General features: G+C 35.9%; 1 long non-coding RNA gene across 2 annotated transcripts in view; it reads right to left on the bottom strand.

Annotated features, from left to right (window-relative positions):
• Positions 1-18,830, bottom strand: part of LOC123585782 — a 134,456-nt gene that overhangs the window by 24,050 nt on the left and 91,576 nt on the right. Inside the window, exons 3-4 of one of the 2 annotated variants that reach the window (XR_006706426.1) lie at positions 14,673-14,830; positions 5,296-5,424 (exon numbers count right to left, since the gene is read on the bottom strand). This is a non-coding gene — a long non-coding RNA (uncharacterized LOC123585782). The remainder of the gene's footprint in view (positions 1-5,295; positions 5,425-14,672; positions 14,831-18,830) is intronic. The other variant, XR_006706425.1, reaches the window with a different exon arrangement.

Below are 18,830 nucleotides of genomic sequence, written 5' to 3'. Positions count from 1 at the left end.
TATTACTGCCAATTTCTTCATGTCTGTTAATAGTTGTTTTATGTATTTAGGCACTCCCATGCAGGGTCCATAAATATCTACAATTGTTAGATCCTCTTGTTAGATTGTTCCCTTTAGCATTATGCAGTGTCCTTCTTTCTCTATTGTTACAGTCTTTGTTTTAAAGTCTATTTTGTTTGATAGAAGTATTTCTACCCTAGTTTTCTTTTTGCTTCCATGTTAAATTTATTCTGCCCTTCACTTCAGCTGCATGTGTCTTTAGGTCTGGAGTGAATTTCTTGTAGACAGCATATAGATAAGTCTTGCTCCCCCCCGCCCCCATTCAGGCACCCTATATTTTTCCATGGAGCATTTAATCCACTTACATTCAAATTAATTATTGATAGTATATGCTTATCATTTTGTTACTTGTTTAATGGTTGTTTTTCTATTTCCTCTTAGTTCCTTTCTTTATTCCTTTTTGCTTTCTTACTCTATTCCTATTTGCTTTCCTTACTGACATATTTTTTTCTCTTTATTTTTTGTGTTATCTATTATAGCTTTTTGATTTGTGGTTGCCATTAGGCTCATATACAACATCTTAGGCATATAGCAGTTTATATCAAGCTGATAGTGGCTTAGTCTGAATCCATTCTAAAAGCACTAAATTTTTTACTCCCCTATCCCCATGTGTTATGTATATGATGTTATATTTTACATCATTTTATTCTGTGAATCCTCTGATTTTTATCATTGATTTTACTTCTCTATGCTTTAATTTCTGTACTGGTTTTATAAGTGATTAATCTACCTCTTTTATTGTGTTTGTAATTACCTGTGAATTTTTTCCTTTCTTAATTTTCTTATTCCTGATTAGGGCCATCATTTTTACTGAAAGAATTTACTTAACATTTCTTGTAAGGCTGGTTTAATGGTGATGAACTCTTTTAATTTTTTGGAAACTCTGTCTCTCCTTCTATTCAGAGTGACAGTCTAAATGGGTGAGTGTTCTTGTTTGCATATTTTTTTCCTTTTTGCACTTTGAATATATCATGCCATTCCCTTCTGGCCTGCAGAGTTTCTGCTGAAAAATCAAGTGACAGACTCATGGAATTTCCCTTGTATGTAACTATTTTCTTTTCTTTTAAAATTCCCTATCATTACATTTTACCATTTTAATTATTATATATTGGTGTGGACCTCCCTGGGTTGATATTGCTGGGAGTTCTCTGTGCCTCCTAGATTTGGGTGTATGTCTTACTCAGATTAAAGGAGTTTTCAGCTATTATTTCTTCAAATAGTTTTTCTGTCCCCTATTCTCACTATTCTTCTGGGATCCCTACTATGCAAATTTTACTATGCTTGCTGATATTGTTGAGTTCCCTTAAGCTCTTGTCATTTTTTTTCTTTTTTTTCTCCTTTTTTCCATTCAGCTTGGTTGCTTTCCATCACTCTGTCTTCCAGCTTGCTGACCCATTCTTCTATGTGCTCTGCTCTGCTGTTGATTGCTTCTAGTATATTTTTAATTTCAGTTTTTGAGTTCTTCAACGTGGGTAGGTTCTTGTTCACATTTTCCATCTCTTTGTTGAAGGTCTGAGATTCTCCACTGTTTTCTCAAGTTCAGTGAATATTTTTATGACTGTTATTTTGAATTATCAGGCACATTGCTTATTTCTGTTTCATTTAGCTCTTTTGATTGATTTTGTCCTGTTCTTTAATTTGGGGAATATTCCTGTCTCCTCATTTTGAAAAACTTTCAGTGTTTCTATGTGTTAGGAAATCAGCTATGTCTCCCGATCTTGAAAGTAGCAGCCTTCTGAAGAAGTGTTCATGTGGTGCCTTGTAGTGCAATGTCCTCTGTTCATTTGAACCAGGCATTGTATGGATGTGTCATATGCAGGTTGCATGTGCCCTGCTTTTCTGGTTGGGTCTTGTTTGCCTTAAACCAATTCAGCTACAATGGCCTACTTTGCCTGTTATGGGCCAGGTTTTTGGTCGCAAGGCTTTTAAGGAGCCAGTCTACAGCCCCATGGACTTATAGTTGAGCAGTATCAGCATTTAGACAGGATGTCTGCCCTCAGTACATTTCCTGAGGCTGTGATCACACCAAACCACAGGACTCTCTCCCTATGTTGTGCCCTGAGGGGTTTTCATCGGTGGGATGGTCCTACAGACAAACCATATCCTGCGTCCAATTTATGGGAGATGCAGTGACTCCAAACTGCAGAGCTATTCTCCCTATCTATTCCCTGAGAGGTTTTTGTTGGTGGGTGGTGCAGGAAGTCAGATTATGTTCCTGTCCCCAGCCAATCTGTTTGGGCTGCAGATGCACTGATTGACGGGGCACTCTGCACTGTTGGTGCTGCTGTCGCACTTCTGTGTGTCATTATCTTTCCCTGTGCCCAAAGCAGGAATCACTTTGGCATGGTGGCAGTCCTGGCTAAGGCTGCTTGCAGGATGAGATGGTATAGAAGCTGCTTTGGAGGGACTCCTGCCTAGGATTGGTGGGGGGATTGGATGGGGCGAATCTGCAGGAGAATGTGGAGTCAGAGTTTGTGGTGTTAGCAAGTTAGGTGGAAGATGCTTGTGCAAGTTCCTGCAGGTGTCTAGCTACCATGAGGGTTTAGAGGGAAGAAATGACACCTGCCAGATCTTTGGTTCTTGGAAAACTCTCTCCTAAAGATCCATGCCCATCCAATGCACATTCTGAGGTTAGTAAATAAGTCTTCATGTATCTTAAATTTGTAATATTTGTTATGCCTCTTTTCATGTGATCTAACCAGGCAATTCTTCTGTGTATACATGAAAAAATGTGCATTCTATTTTTTTTGGATGGAATGCCATATATACACACACACACACACACACATATATATACATATATATATATCTTTTAGAACCATGTATTCTGAAGTATGTTTCAAGTGAAAAAAATGTTCTTGTTGAAAAAAAATAATGACTTCAACTGGGGGTACTTATTTAAAATAAAGCATATCGGGCGGGATGGGTGAAATAGGTGAAGCAGAATAAGAGTATACTTATCATAATGAGCACTGAGTAATGATAGAATTGAATTACTATATTGTACACCCTAAACTAATAACTAATATAACACTGTATGCTTACTGGAATTAAAATTTAAAACCTATTATATATATGTACCTATATGTATGTACACACATATAAATACATATAGACACATATAAATAAGGAGAAATCCTACCTTTTGTGACAACATGGTTGGATTTTGAAGACATTTTTCTAAATCAGAGAAAGACAAATACTGTATTATCTCACATGTGGAATCTAATAAAAACTAAAAGAAAACAAATTTATAGAAAAAGAGATCAGATTTGTGGCTGCCGGAGGTGGGGAGAGGGGTAATCAAAGGAAGGTGGTCAAAATGTACAAACTTCCCATTATAAGATAAATACATGCTAGGAATATAATGTACAACATGATGACTACAGTTAATATTGCTGTATGATACAGAGGAAAGTTTTTAAGAGACTAGATCCTAAGTGTTCTCATCAGAAGGAGAAAAATTTGTTTTTAGATCTATCTAGAAAAGATGATGGATGAAACTGAACCTATTAAGGTAATAATTTCACAGTACAGGTAAAGCCATCATGCTGTACACTTTATATAGTAACGTATATCAATGACTTCTCAATAAAATGGGAAAAAATAACTCCCTCCCCAACCCCCTCCTCCAGGAAAAAAGAATATAGCATGCTAAGTTGATGTCCAGAGGCTGACAAAGTTAGCAGCCTGAATGGCAATTCTACTCAGATGTTTTGCTAAAAGGGAAGAAATTTGATGTGATAGCTAGAAGGAAGAATATAGTGGAGTGCAAGTTAAGGGTTTTGGAAATGTATTATTTGCTTGTTGTTGTTTTTCCTTAAGATGATCAAGGTTTGAAGACCCTTATAGGCTGAGGAGAAAATCCAATAGAATTAAATTATTTGGGGAATGGAAAAAAAAATCTTCATGTACACCCCAGGTGCTTTTGAAACTGCTGCTTCTATGCTGTTTCTCCAAGGGGTTGTTTGTTATACTGGCTCTTTAAGGGCAATTTCAATTTCTTACTGCTTTCAGTGCTCCCAGAGCTAAGCCCACGGAATTTTCAAGTACTGGAATTAAGCCTTGCTAGTTTTGAAAGCCAAATATTGTAGGGACTTGTCTTCCCAGTGCAGGTCCCCCATGCCTAGGATACCTGGTTGGGCTCTGCTCTTCTACCCTCTGCTTGCTTATGGTGCCCCTTCTGTTTGTGGTTAGACTCACTAGGAGTTTGGTTCCCTGCCCCATCTCCCCCCTCCTACTGTTCTTGATGTGGCTATACTGTAGGTCCGTCCGTGGGATAAGGTGAACCTAGGATCCTCCTACCTCACCATTTTCCTAGGAGTTCTAGCATTCATAGAAGTTCCTAGTATTCTTTAACCGATGAAACAGTAACTTTTCAGGGGCACCTACGTAGCTCAGTTGGTTGTCTCTTGATTTCGGTTCAGGTCATGATGCCAGGGTCATGGGATCAAGCCCCATGTCAGGCTCTGTGCAATGTGGAGCCTGCTTAAGGTTCTGTCTCTCTCTTTATCCCTCTGCCCCTCTCCCTCTAAAATAAAAAAATATAGGAAAATAGAAAAAAAGGAAGTATTTTTCCACTGACATTCAAGCAGCTGATAAGTGCAAGTGCATAACTTATATATGACTTTGCTAAAACCAAATCATAACAAAATTATACTTTTGTATAAATGTACAATTTTTACTAACATAATTTCATATTAACTTTAGGTTTTTATTTTTTAATCAAAACACTTCAGTTTTACTATCAAAAATCATATATAGCTGTGTGAGGCCAAATAAGAACCTTCTGTTGTACACAGAGGGGTACATTCTGGGCTCACATAGGGTCCATGTTTACTCATCAAGCTGCCGTTGAGACCAACGTATAATTTAGAAGGGAGGGAAAAGAGATTAGAGGCAATGAGTACTTTGCCTTTGCTCAATATCATTGATCAAATAATCTGTCGGTGCCTATATAACATGCTGAGAAAATAGTGTAGTTTTATTAGTGGTAACTTTCCAGAATCAATAACTTTTCTAATGAATATAAAAGCCTGGGTGCCTTAGAGTCCAAATTCATGCAATTGGATTGCTTGTTGTAATCAAGCAGTGGCATTAACGTTCTGATGTGATAAAATAAGTGTTTAGTAATTTAGTCCTCAACTGCTTCTGGCATTTCAACTCTTTGTTGGCATATAAAGCAGAAATTTCTCCTGTAGTAAAAAGTAATTTATTGACTTTTTTTTTTATCACCTGTGATGAATAGGTTATTGGACTTGCAAGCATTTCTATTCAGACATTGCAGGACAGGAGTTGGCTAGCACCAACCTTAGCAAATTGAAATTCAATCCAGATCAATAAGGCGTTTTATTTAATTTGGTCCTGGAATAGAAATAATCATTACATTTTCTAATAAGCATGTCTAATTTCAATTTTCACACTATGTATTTATTCTGTATAATCAAGCATAACTGCTGGCCTTGTTCTTCTGAGTTGACAAATGCGTTGCATAGATGTGCACTTAGCAGGTAACTACTACATAGGATGTAGTGGGCAAAGAATGTGCCTAGACATAATAATGAAAATTTGATAAATGTCTACCTAGAACTTGTAAATATTCCTAAGACTTTGATTGTATTTACTGGTTGTCTACCTAGGTAACAACAACCAAAAAATGTATGCATAAGGATATGTAATTTCCTTTACATAGCAACCAGCTTGTTTTTATGAAACATTTACAAACTGAGGAAATTCTAAAAGCTTACTGAGGTTAAGTAATTCCTGGTTAAAATGTGCTAACAGGCTGTCAGCATTGAAGTGGTTAAATAAGTGTCAGTTGGCTTGTGCTTTGTAACACTGTCTCAAACTGACTGGTTTAATACAACCATTTATTTAGCTCATTATTCTGTGGGTAGGAAACATGAGCTAGACTCTGCTGGAAGGTACTGGTGGTACTGGTCTCAGGTACAGTCATCTGAGCATCTGTGATAACCGTGGTCAGCTTGAGGGTCAGCGGAGACAGCCTGGCCTCTCAGATATTTGAGTTGGTCGATGACTGTTGGTTGGGTGTCTATCATACTCCAGAGGCCTAGTCTGGACTTATTTGCTTGGTGGTCTCAGGGGTCTAAGAGCACGAATAAAGTAGCATTAATGCACAAGCACTTCTACAGTTCCTGCATTCATCTTATTTGCTCATTTCATATTTATTAAAGTAATCAGTTACCAACCACAGACTCTGTATGAGAAGGCACTACCAACACATATGGATACAGGGAGGTGTGAACATACTGGAGCCTTGTCAAAGCACTGGCTCAGGTCCTGGTTTCTTTAGCACTCTTTATCAATATCTGTATGCATCACTTTCTCATTTCTACTGAGCTAAGATGTATTTTTGAAGACTTAAACATCCTTTTGCCTAAGATTTATTAATCTCAGAACATGAACTGATGTTTAGAAGACTTCTCCAAGATCAAAAGAGATGGCAGGTGTCATTTCTCTCCCCATACACTAGTCTAGAAAGCTAGACACTTGCAGAAACCTATGTGAACATTCTCCACCTATCTTGCTGCAACCACATAGCCTGCTATGGCATGCTCCTGTGTACTTGCCTCATCCAACCTACCCTGCTTGGCAGGCATTCCTCCAAAGCAGCTCCTGCCCCAACACACCCTGCAAGCAGCCCCAGCTTTCACCACTCCAAAATAACTCCTGCCCTGGTAAGAGGAGAAGGTGACCACACGCTAATGCACCTGCAGTTCCAGCAGCCAAACCTTACAGCTGGCAGTGCAGAGAAAGTACCCTGCCGATCAGTTCAACTGTAGCCTCAGCAAATGGAATGGCAAAAGGCATCTGGTCTGACTGCCAGCCCCACTCACCAAGGAAGTCTCTCCAGAAACAAGGCATGGGAGAACACCCTGCATATTGGTCCTACTGCAGATAAAATAGGGGAAGGGGCAGGTATCTGGTCTGATTGCTGATATTACCAAACTACTAGCCCATGACAGCCCCAGGCAGATCCCATTTCAGCACAGAGACAAAACCCTCCTGGTGCACCAACAACAGGCAAAGTGGGCCAATGGGAGCCAACTGGACTGAAGGCAAATGAGGCTCAGCCACAACTCGGACACAGACAACCAACATAGGACATATGCTGAAGTGCCTGATTCTGGTGAACAGGAGATACTGTGTTATTAAGGAACCACAGGAACACTTCATGAAACCACTACTTTCAAAATCAGGAGATTTAACTGATTTTCCTACCACACAGAAGCACATACCGAGAGTTAATACAAAATGGGGAGACAGAGGAATATCCCAAAATGAAAGAACAGGGCAAAATAAAGCAAAAGAGCTCTAAAACAGAGATAAGCAATATGCCTGATAAAGATACTCACCAGACTTGAGAAAACAGTGGAGGATTTCAGTGAGCTCTTCAACAAAGAGATGAGAAATATAAAAAACAACCTACTCAGATTGAAGAACTCCATAAATGAAATTAAAAATATAATAAAAGGAATCAACAGCAGATTAGAGGGCACAGAAGAATGGGTCAGCAAGCTGGTAGAGTATGGAAAGCAATCAAGCTGAACAAAAACAAAAAAATAAAATTAAAAATGACAATAGATTAAGGGAACTCAATTACATCATCATGCATAGTAACATCCACATCATAAGGAGTCCCAAAAGGAGAGGAGAATAGGAGGCAAAAAGATATTTGAAGGAAAAACAGCTGAAAACTTCCCTAAAGAAAGAAATAGATGTCTATCCAGGAGGTACAAAGATCCCCCAACAAAATTAATTAAAGCAGGTCACATCAAGACTTATAATAATTAACATGGTAAAACATAGTGATGAAAAGAGAATCTTAAAACCTATAAAAGAGAACAATTATGTACATGGGAAACCATATGAGTCTATCACTTGATTTTTCAGCAGAAACTTTGCAGGCCAGAAGGGAGTTGCATGATATTTTCAAAGTTCTGAAAGGAAAAAAAGAAACTTGCAACAAAGAATGCTCTACCCAGCAAGGCTACCATTAGAATAGAAAGAGATAAAAAAGAATTTCCCTGACAAACAGAAGTTAAAGGAGTTCATCATCACTACACCAGCCTTACAAGAAATGTTAACGAAATTTCTTCAGTGCAAATAAAGGTCATAATCAAGCAGAAAGTGAGGAAGAGGAAAAATTAGGAATGGAAAAAAATTTACAGGTGAATATAAACATAATGAAAGAAGTAGATTAATCACTTATAAAACCAGTATGAATATTAACACACAAAAGCAGTAAAATCAATTATATCTAAAAAAAAAAAAAGTCAAGGGATTCACAAAATAAAAAGACATAAGATATGACATCATATACATAAAATGTGGGGTGGAAAGAGTAAACATTCAGTGCTTTTAGAATGGGTTAAAACTTAAGCCACTATCAACTTAATACAGATTGCTATATGCCTAAGATGTTATATATGAGCCTAATGGTAACCACAATTCAAAAAGCTATTAATAGATACACAAAAAATAAAGAGAATAATACCCAATCATTATCACTAAAGAAAGTCAAACCACAAGGGAAGAGAGCCAAGAGAAGAAAGGAACGAACAGGAAACAGAAAAACAACCATAAAACAAATTCCTATCAATAATTACTTTGAATGTAAATGGATTAAATGCTCCATGAGAAAATATAAGGTGACTAAATAGAAAAAAAAAAAAAAATACAAGACCTATCTATATGCTGGCTACAAGAGACTCACTTCAGACCTAAAGACATATGCAGATTAAAAGTGAAGGGGGCAAAAACATTTACCATACAAATGAAGGCAAAAAGTAAGCTGGGGTAGCAATACTTGCATTGAACAAAACAGACTGTAAAACAAACACTACAAGAGCAATGAAGGACACCACATAATGATAAAAGGAACATTCAACAAGACAATGGAATACATACTTTTCAAGTGCACATGAAACATTCTCTAGAATCGACCACGTTAGGTCACAAAACAGTCTCAATATACTCAAAAACACTGAAATAATATCATGCATATTTTCAGACCACAACAGTATGAAACTAGAAATTAATCACAGGAAAAAAATTGTAAAGAACACAAATATGTGGAGACTAAGTAACATGTTACTAACCAATGAATGGGCCAGCCAAGAAATCAAAGAGGAAATCTAAAAACACACTGAGCCAAATCGAAGTGAAAACAATGGCCCAAAACCTTTGAGATGCAGCAAAAGCTTTTTCTAAGATTATAGCAATACTGGCCAACCTCAAGATACAAGAAAAATCTCAGATAACCTAAATTTAAACCTGAAGTGTCCAGAAAAAAATAAAATAGAAACAAACCCTGAAGCCAGAAGAAGGAAAAAAAATTATAATAAAGACCAGAGAAGAAATAAAGAGATGGAGAATAAAAAAGAAAGAAAAAGAAAAGAGTAGAATAGATTAACAAAACCAGGAGCTAGTTCTTTGAAAAGATCAACAAAACTGAGAAGACTTTAGCCACACTCAACAAAAAAAATAAGAAAGAACACCCAAATAAATAAAATCAGAAATGAAGGAGAAGAAATTACATCACAGAAATAAAATAAACCACAGGATTATAAAAGAATACCATGAAAAATTATAAGCCAAGAAATTGGATAACTTAGAAGAAATAAATTCCTAGAAATATATCTCCCAAAACTGAATCAGAAAAAAATAGAAAATATGAACAGACCAATTACTAGCAATAAAATTGAAACAGTAACGTAAAAACTCCCAACACACAAGAGATCAGGACCAGATGGCTTCACAGGTGATTTCTTCCAAACATTTCAAGAAGAGTTAATACCTATTCTCAAACCATCCCCCAAATTCGAAGAGGATGGAAAATTTCAAGCTCATTCTATGAGACTAGCATTACTCTCATGTCAAAAAAAAGATAAAGACATTACAAAAAAAGAAAACTATATAAAAATATCTCTAGTGAACACAGATGCAAAAATCCTCAACAAAATATTAGTGAAACAAATCCAGCAATACATTTAAAAAATCATTCATCACAATCAAGTAGGATTTATTCCAGAGATGCAAGGATGGTTTGATATTTGCAAATCAATCAATGTATATATCACATTAATAAGAGAAGGGATAAAAACTAGATGATCATATCACTAGGTAGAGAGAAATCATTTGCCAAAATATGACATCCATTCATGATAAAAACTCTCAACAAAGTAGTTTTAAAGGAAACATACCTCAACATAATGAAGATTATATATGAAGAACTCAAGGCTAACATTGTACTCAATGGTGACAAACTTTTTTCTCCTAAGATCAGGAAGGACAATATGTCCACTGTCTCCACTCTTATTCAACAGAGTACTGAAAGTCTTAGTCACAGCAATCAGACAAGAAAGAGAAATAAAAGGCAACCAAATTACTTTTTCACTGTTTGCAGATAACATGACACTGTGTGTAGAAAACCCTACATACTCTATCAAAAAGCTATCAAAGAGCTGATAAACGAATTCAGTTAGGTCACAGGTTACAAAATAAATACACAGAAATCAGTTATATTTCTACACACTAATGAAAAAGTTCTGGAAAGAGAAATTTAAAAATTCCACTTATAATTGCACCAAAAAGAAAAAAAGAACTAGGAATAAACTTAGGCAAGGAGGTGAAAGACCAGTACGCTAAAATCTATAAAACACTGGTGAAAGAAACTGAAGATGCAGTCAAGTGGAAAGATATCCCATGCTCATGGACTGGAAGAACCAATATTATTTAAACGTCCATACTACCAAAAGCAATTCACAGATTTAGTGCATCCTTATCAAAGTACCAAAAACATCTTTCACAAAACTAGAATAATCCTACAACTTGTAAGGAACCACAAAAGACCCCAAAGAGCCAAAGAAATCTTGAGAAAGAACAAAGCTGGAGGTATCACAATCCCAGATTGCAAGATTAATTACAAAACCATAATAATCAAAACAATATGGTCCTCGCACAAAAACAGACACACTGATCAAAGGGTTAGAGATCTCAGAAATAAACCCAAATTATACAGTCAATTGATGTAAGACAAAGGAGGTAAAAATATACACTAGGAAAAATACAGGCTCTTCAACAAATGATGCTGGGAAAACTGGAAAGCACCTGTAAAACAATCAAATAGGACCACTCTCTTACACCATACACTAAAATAAACTCAACACAGATTAAAGATCTAAGTATGAGACTTAAAACCATTAAATTCCTGGAAAAAACATAGGCAGTGATTTACTTGACACAAGCCATACAAGTATTTTTCTAGATATGTCTCTTCAGGCAAGGGAAACAAAAGCAAAATTAAACTAGTGGGACTACACTGAAATAAAAAGCTTACACAAGCAGAGGAAGCCATCAACAAAACAAAAAGTCAACCTACTGAATGGGAGAAGATATTTGTAAATTGTGTATCTGATCAGGGGCTATTTTTCAAAATATATAAAGAACTCCTACAATTCAACACCAAAAATACAATCTAAATAAAAATTCAGAGGACCTGAGTGACATTTTACAAAGATGTACAGATGGCCAAGAGAAACATGAAAAGATGCTGTTATTCATCATCATGGAAATTAAAACAACAATGAGATATCACCTCATATATCTCAGAATGGCTAAAATAAAAACACAGGATATAACAAGTGTTGATGAGGATGTGGAGAAAAACAAACCCTTGTGCACTGTCAGTGGGAATGCAAATTGGTGCAGCCTCTGTAGAAAACAGTTTGAAGGTCCCTCAAAATTAAAAATAGAATTACTATATGATGCAGTAATTCCACTACTGAGTATCTGCCTCTAAAAACAAAAATAGTAATCCAAAAAGATATATGCACCCCAGTGTTTAATGCAGCATTATTTACAACAGCCAATATGGAAGCAACCCAAGTGTCCACCATACATGGATAAAGAAGCTGTGGTATAAACATATATAAAATGCAATCTTAATCACACACGAAAAAGAATGAGATCTTGTTATTTGCAACAACATAGAAGGATTTATAGGGTATAACGCTAAGTGAAATAAGTTAGAGAAACACAAATACTATATGATTTCATTCATATGTGGAATTTAGGAAATAAAGCAAATGGACAAATAAAAAGCAAACAAAAAAACAGACTCTTAAATACAGAGGACAAACTAGTGGCTGACAGAGGACAGGCAGGTAGGGGGGTGGTTAAAATAGATAAAGGGGATTAAGAGTATACTTACTGTGATGAGCACCGAGTAATGTATAGAATTGTAGAATTATAATTTTTATACACTTGAAACTAATATAATACTGTATGTTCAAGTGATCATGGACTCTGTGGAGACCCAAGGTTGTTATGGTCCTCAAATATCCATGGTGATCCCATTATCCTTATGTTAAGATATATAATGCATAATTGAATGTAAGAAAGGAACTCTCCTTCATATACGTATTCCTTAAGTCTACTTGCCCTGATTAAAGAGTGAGAGCCCTTGAATTGATGCAGCCTTGATAAAAGGTTATTCATTGTCATGTGAAGACTGGAATGTTTATCAGCTTCTTTCTCTGCTTCAAAGAAAATGGCTAAGTTAGCATGTAATATATTAAATTACACAACTACTAATGGAAATAAAATATATATATATAATGAGGCAAAAAATATAATACTATATGTTCACTATATTTCAATTTAAAATAATCCTCTTGCCCAATCCTTCATGAAAATAAGATATTTTAGTGACTTTGCTACAACTTAAAAGTTAGAAAATATTCCCCATACATTTTGGATTTTACAGCTATCTATTTTAATTCCAGATATAGGTTACTGTCCCAGATTATCTAATTTGCAATACTCTAAAATATTATTTTAAATGAGCACTCTATTTGAAATTGAAATCCCAAATGTGTAATTCCTATCCTCCTTACCTTTTACTATATTCTTCCAATCACACTCATACCCTCTAAAATTCTCTATAATTTACTTTATATTGTGTTTATTGAGTGTTTTCCCCATATTGCAATGTATGTTGATTATATATCCCAAAGTCTGAAATGTGCCTTCCCATGAAGGATGCTTAATAAATATTTAGGGGATGAATTGCATCACTGAACTCTTCCAGGACACCATTACACAAGGCAGGTAGACTCAATACTTATTCTGAGGTTTAATTTGTATTGGATAGAGTCGTGCTTGGTGACTCAGGAGCCCATGCTAACAGCTGCTTAAGAAATAGAAAAATAGATAATTCTAAGAGTTCTAGGGAAAAAGAAGTTGAAGGCATATGTGAATGTGTGTATATGAATATATATGTGTATATGTGTGTGTGTATGTATATACACCTGTGTATATGTGAAGGAAACATGTTTATACAGGAATTTCATTTTTCTATTATTGCTTTATAATTCATTTTACACTCCCAATAAGGTCCTATTCATGAGGGAGCATTAAAAAAACTAAATGTCTAAATTGGTTGAAACTGAGATTAGATCTAATAACTTCGACAGTCCTTGTGTTTTATTTATTAAATTCCATCTGAGTGAAATCATATGGTATTTTGTCTTTCTCTAACTCATCTTGCTTAGCATTATACTCCCTAAATTCATCTCCTTTGTTGCAAATGGCAAGAATTTATTTTTTTGTGGCTGAATAATATTCCACTGTAACTGTGTGTATGTGTGTGTGCATGCATGTGTGTATCCACATCTTCTTTATCCATTCATATATTGATGGGCACTTGGGCTGCTTGCATAATTTGGCTCTTGTAAATAATGCTGAAATAAACAGGGGTGCATATATCCTTTCAAACCAAACAAAAGACTGAACTATAGAGAACAAATGGATGGTTACCAGGGGGGAGATAGGTGAAATAGGTAAAGGTGATTAAGGGTACACTCATCATGATGAGCAGTGAGGAATACACAGAATTGTTGCATCAGTATATTGTATACTGGAATAAAAATAAAAATAAATAGAAAAAGAGTCTCTTTGTTAACATTCTGGGGTGACAACTTAGTTTCCATTCATGCAGCACAGTGATTAAATGTACAAATTCTAGCTCCAAATGGCATAGGTTGTCATTCCTGTTTCTCCTCTTAGTGGTGTGACTTAAGGCAAGTTTCCTCTTTATAAAAAATGTCTTCCTGGGGCACCTGGGTGGCTCAGTCTGTTGAGCATCCGACTTCAGCTCAGGTCATGATCTCCAGTTTGTAGGTTCAAGCCCCGCATCAGACTCTATGCTGATAGCTGGGAGCCTAGAGCCTCCTTCTAATTCTGTATCTCCCTCTCTCTCTGCCCCTCCCCCTCTTACACTCGGTCTTTTTCTCAAAAACAAACAAAAACATTAAAAAAATGTCTTCCCCAAGTTCATAATTTTTTTTGAAGATTAAATGGATACTTCCACATAAATCATTTAAACCAGTTTCTACACATATCCATGATGTAGGCTTCAAAGGTAATGTAGGCATTCCCTGTAGGGTCAACAGATCCTCTTTTTAACTATGTGGCCCATCTCACATGATGCTGAAACCCTAAAGAGCAAATCCTCAAAAGTCTTAAACCTACTGATGCTCCTCTGCCCTTTGCATTCCCTCAGTTTACCCGACCCTCCTCTTGCTCACCTTTACGTGGGCTGGAGTCTCAGGAAGAGACATGGAGACACCTCCCTGCCTGACGTCTTTCCTCCTTCCGTCTCATTTCCTGTTTCTCTCCTCTTCTCCATCCTCCAAGATTAGAAAGGAGTTTGCTTTTCCCCACTCTTCTTGATCATATATTCCTTCTATGTAAAGACAACAAACCTAAGACTTGACCCTCATAGTGGAAAATGCTTTTCTATACTGAGAAATAAACTCTATTATCTCCATGACTGCAATCATTCAGAATTACGCTTAGCCAAAGGAGAACTAAAGAAGTGTAGAAAATTCCTTCCCAGAGTCCAGCTTGTAAGTCTCATTTTGCTGCAAAATCTTATTTTGCATGTGAGATGTTACATTATATCTAACTTTTTAATTTGGCATGCCTTCTGTAATAAATCATGATCTCTCTTGAGTCTGACTGATCCCTTGGGGCAATTGGGAAGGAAGTAATATACTTGAGAAGGAAAAGAAAAATTGGTATTTTTCAAACGATACCACATTTTTCACACTTATTACTTTAATTGTACTTAGGCTCTTTTGTTTATATTATGCCTTTTAAAAACCAAAACAATTGTTTCAAAGAATTAAAAACTTTAGACAGGAAAGTTAACATTATAATAAAAGGTTATGCTGTATTTGTAGGCAATTAATAGCCTTATTAAAACCTTGTTCTAGATTATTGAATAATTAGTAGGCTAATACTAGATAATGACTGTAAACCCCTTAACGTGAGGACTGGTACTTGATAAGAATGCAGTAAGTCATCATGGTTTTTGTTATACCATTTCTATTTGCAATAAATTCTTGGCACCTTTCCTCCTTATCTGCGACAACAGGATAATAAATGATTATTTGCACAACTTGGATGGGGATGAAATTATATGAAGGGCTAATTAAGCATTAGTTTCATTCTTTTATTTTACTTAAAGTTTTATTCATTGTGGACATTCAATTTCCTTTCTCATCTGTTAGACAAGGTTTCTTTTGGTTTCACTTGGTTGTTACTGAAATGTTTATTGTATTTACTGTAGTAAAACTATTTTTACACTGTTTTCACTGTCTCTTTTATAATTACCAAATTATTAAATGCTTTCATCCTCTTTATATATTTTTTATGTTATGCCAAACTACTTACATGTGATAAACTGAACTGGTGCCAGTCAAATCACTACTTGTCTGTAAAGTCATCTTCTATATGGCCTAGATTTAATAAGTATTTTAAGCCACCAATACAACCTTTAGTTGACTATATTCTATTCAGTAAACAACAAAATAGAAGTTGTCCTTCATGTCTAAGACCTGGACACTTCCATTCTCTGAGGCCAGTTTCTTGATGTCATTAGATCACCTACTCTAATATAACTTTCCTTAGGACTTGCTTAGATTCCTTGATTCTGATTTTTGCATTGACTCACCTATACTCAATATTTCTTTTTCTTTTTTTTTTTTTTTAATTTTTTTTTTTTCCGTTTATTTATTTTTGGGACAGAGAGAGACAGAGCATGAACGGGGGAGGGGCAGAGAGAGAGGGAGACACAGAATCGGAAACAGGCTCCAGGCTCTGAGCCATCAGCCCAGAGCCCGATGCGGGGCTCGAACTCCCGGACCGCGAGATCGTGACCTGGCTGAAGTCGGACGCTTAACCGACTGCGCCACCCAGAGGCCCCTATTTTTCAAAAATTATACCATCTGTCAAGCCCTGTGCTGAGCACAAGATTAGAACAGTGAACAAAATAAACATAAAACCTTCCCTTAGAGCTTAGATTTTTTGAGAACCTGGACAGTTACAGGCAATGCTATACATGTTATGACAATAAAGTACAAACTGCTATTGGATACTATGGGCACACACATGTAAGGGTTTCTTAGCTTAAACTTAAGGATAAGGAAACTTCCTGAGCATATCACCCATAATGAAGATCTAAAGATGAATAGAAATGGCCCAAGTGAAGCACTGATTATGAGTAGAAGGGAAGAATGTTCTAGACAGAAGTCCTTGATATAGGAGATAACATGAAGTAATCAGGGTGACTAGAACCTATGTGTATATGTGTATGAGTTTGAAACTAGAATAAGGGTAGACAGGAAGCTTGAAGATGTCAAGGGTAATAAGTCTATAGAAACAATACATAATATATAGAATTTTATGAATTTTGACCTATTTTTTAGAATCAGCTACTTTAAAAATACCTAATTTGGAAAGAAGAGTTCAGCATATTTACATATTTATATATGTATATGTATATGTGTCTGTATACACACATGTATACTCAGTGTCTTTAGCTACACAGGCTGGTTTGGGAAGGGTATAAATTTTCAAAGGAAAAGAAATTAAGACAAATCACACACACACACACACACACACAAAAACCTTTGAGTCCTGAAGATGCTATAAAACATGACCCTACTTTTCCCCTCAAGAAGACTGTTTGCCCATAGAGACTAGTCCCCCATGAACGAGCATGGGGAGTCATGTCTATGGGACACTGCCACTGCTCCCTGCCATTCTCTGACCCAGCTCTTTCCCACCGCCTCCATCTTCCCCTTAAATGTTTCTACTCCTCTGCTTACCATGAAAGGACATACTTCCTAGTAATATAATAGAAATCCCAGTTAAATTTGGTAAATATGAGATCAGAGGGGTCCTCTAATCATCAGTTGAGTCCAGAGAAAGAGCAGCCCGTCTGATACCCCAGAAATTACAAAGTAAGATGTCCGTATGCTGTGTTAAAGCTCTCTCACCCAAAGTTCATGGGGATCTGTACGTGGGGCCTAAGGCTTCTAGAGGACTGGCTAAATAGCCAAATACTTCTGTTTACCAACAAGGGACAAAGAAACAGCTGAAGGAGCTATACAGGCAGAGAAGAGAGGGTTCAGTGGTAGCCAGGGAATCCAAATGAGAAGATGCATAGCTCTGCAGACAACAATGTGCAGGGATGATCATGACCAAGGACAAGAGGTTCCTTCACATCATAGACTTGACATAGAGAATGCTTCCAAGAATCTAGATTTCACCCTGGAGAAAGAGGGTACCCAAAATGTCAGAGAAAACTCTTAATGAATGAATGTGTCTGCTACCTAATGAAATGAGATTCTCAAAATAAAAATTACATACAGCTATAGAAGAAATAGACACTTTTTCACCCATAAGATTTGTCTTGAGAATTATGCATGCTATACTACGAAGCTTTGGCTGGCCCCTTCACTCTTTCTAACAAAGACCCCTTCCTATTGAAGGAAAAAAGGAAGAAAGACTATAGAAGAGACGCATAAACATTCTCCTGCCACATAAAGACAATTTTGATGAATGAGAGTGACTATTTTTTGTGACAATTATTGTATATGTTTCTGAATAAAAAAGCATATCTTGACTACTCTGACGTTAGAAAAAATATACATATCACATGCCCCCACACATATTTTCTTAACTCACACAAGGACAGAATACAAATGCCCATGAATAAACTTACTGTTTTACTAATGACTTTTAAAAAAAGTCTTGAGAAAAATTAAGACCCTCCATTTTATTTTAATTTCTGCTAATTATTTGGATTTCACCATTGGATCTAGTTTCTATATTAAACTTGAAGCCAAAAAGTCATCCTTAGTTCTACTGACAGCTTTTTCTGGAGTTTCATTATTGTTTTGAAGAATATTTTTTACATGTTATCAGAATCTGAGTGAAAGTATTGATGTATTGTTATGAAATATTCAAACTAAATATACATTATTTAAACTATTTGAATTAAATGTTTGCAAAAGAATGTTTAAATGGTATTTGCTTTAATAAAGATTGATTTTAACAAAAACATATGTTAGAAGTTGAAAGACCATTCTAGTCTTTTCTTAAAGACAATTAAATTGAATATCACATTTTTTTGAAAGAAAACATTGGCAAAATTGAATTAACTGTGAAAATGGCAATCCTCCTGAAATTAATATTATGGAGACTCACAAAGTAAGAAACAAGAAAATGCACAGTGGTTATTATACACATACAAATTATGATACAGAATTGTGTTCAGTTTCCTAATTCAAATTATGTTCAATTTCCTGTTCCTTATTTGTTTCCACTTCTGGATAGAAACAATGGAGTACATCACAAGTATAAGCTAAATTTGTTTTGCCAGTGATGCTTGGCAA

This window comes from Leopardus geoffroyi, chromosome B1, assembly GCF_018350155.1.
Source record: "Leopardus geoffroyi isolate Oge1 chromosome B1, O.geoffroyi_Oge1_pat1.0, whole genome shotgun sequence".
NCBI classification, from domain to species: Eukaryota; Metazoa; Chordata; class Mammalia; order Carnivora; family Felidae; genus Leopardus; species Leopardus geoffroyi.
The sequence above is the reverse complement of the archived record's forward strand: the minus strand, read 5'-3'. Positions and strand labels throughout refer to the sequence as shown.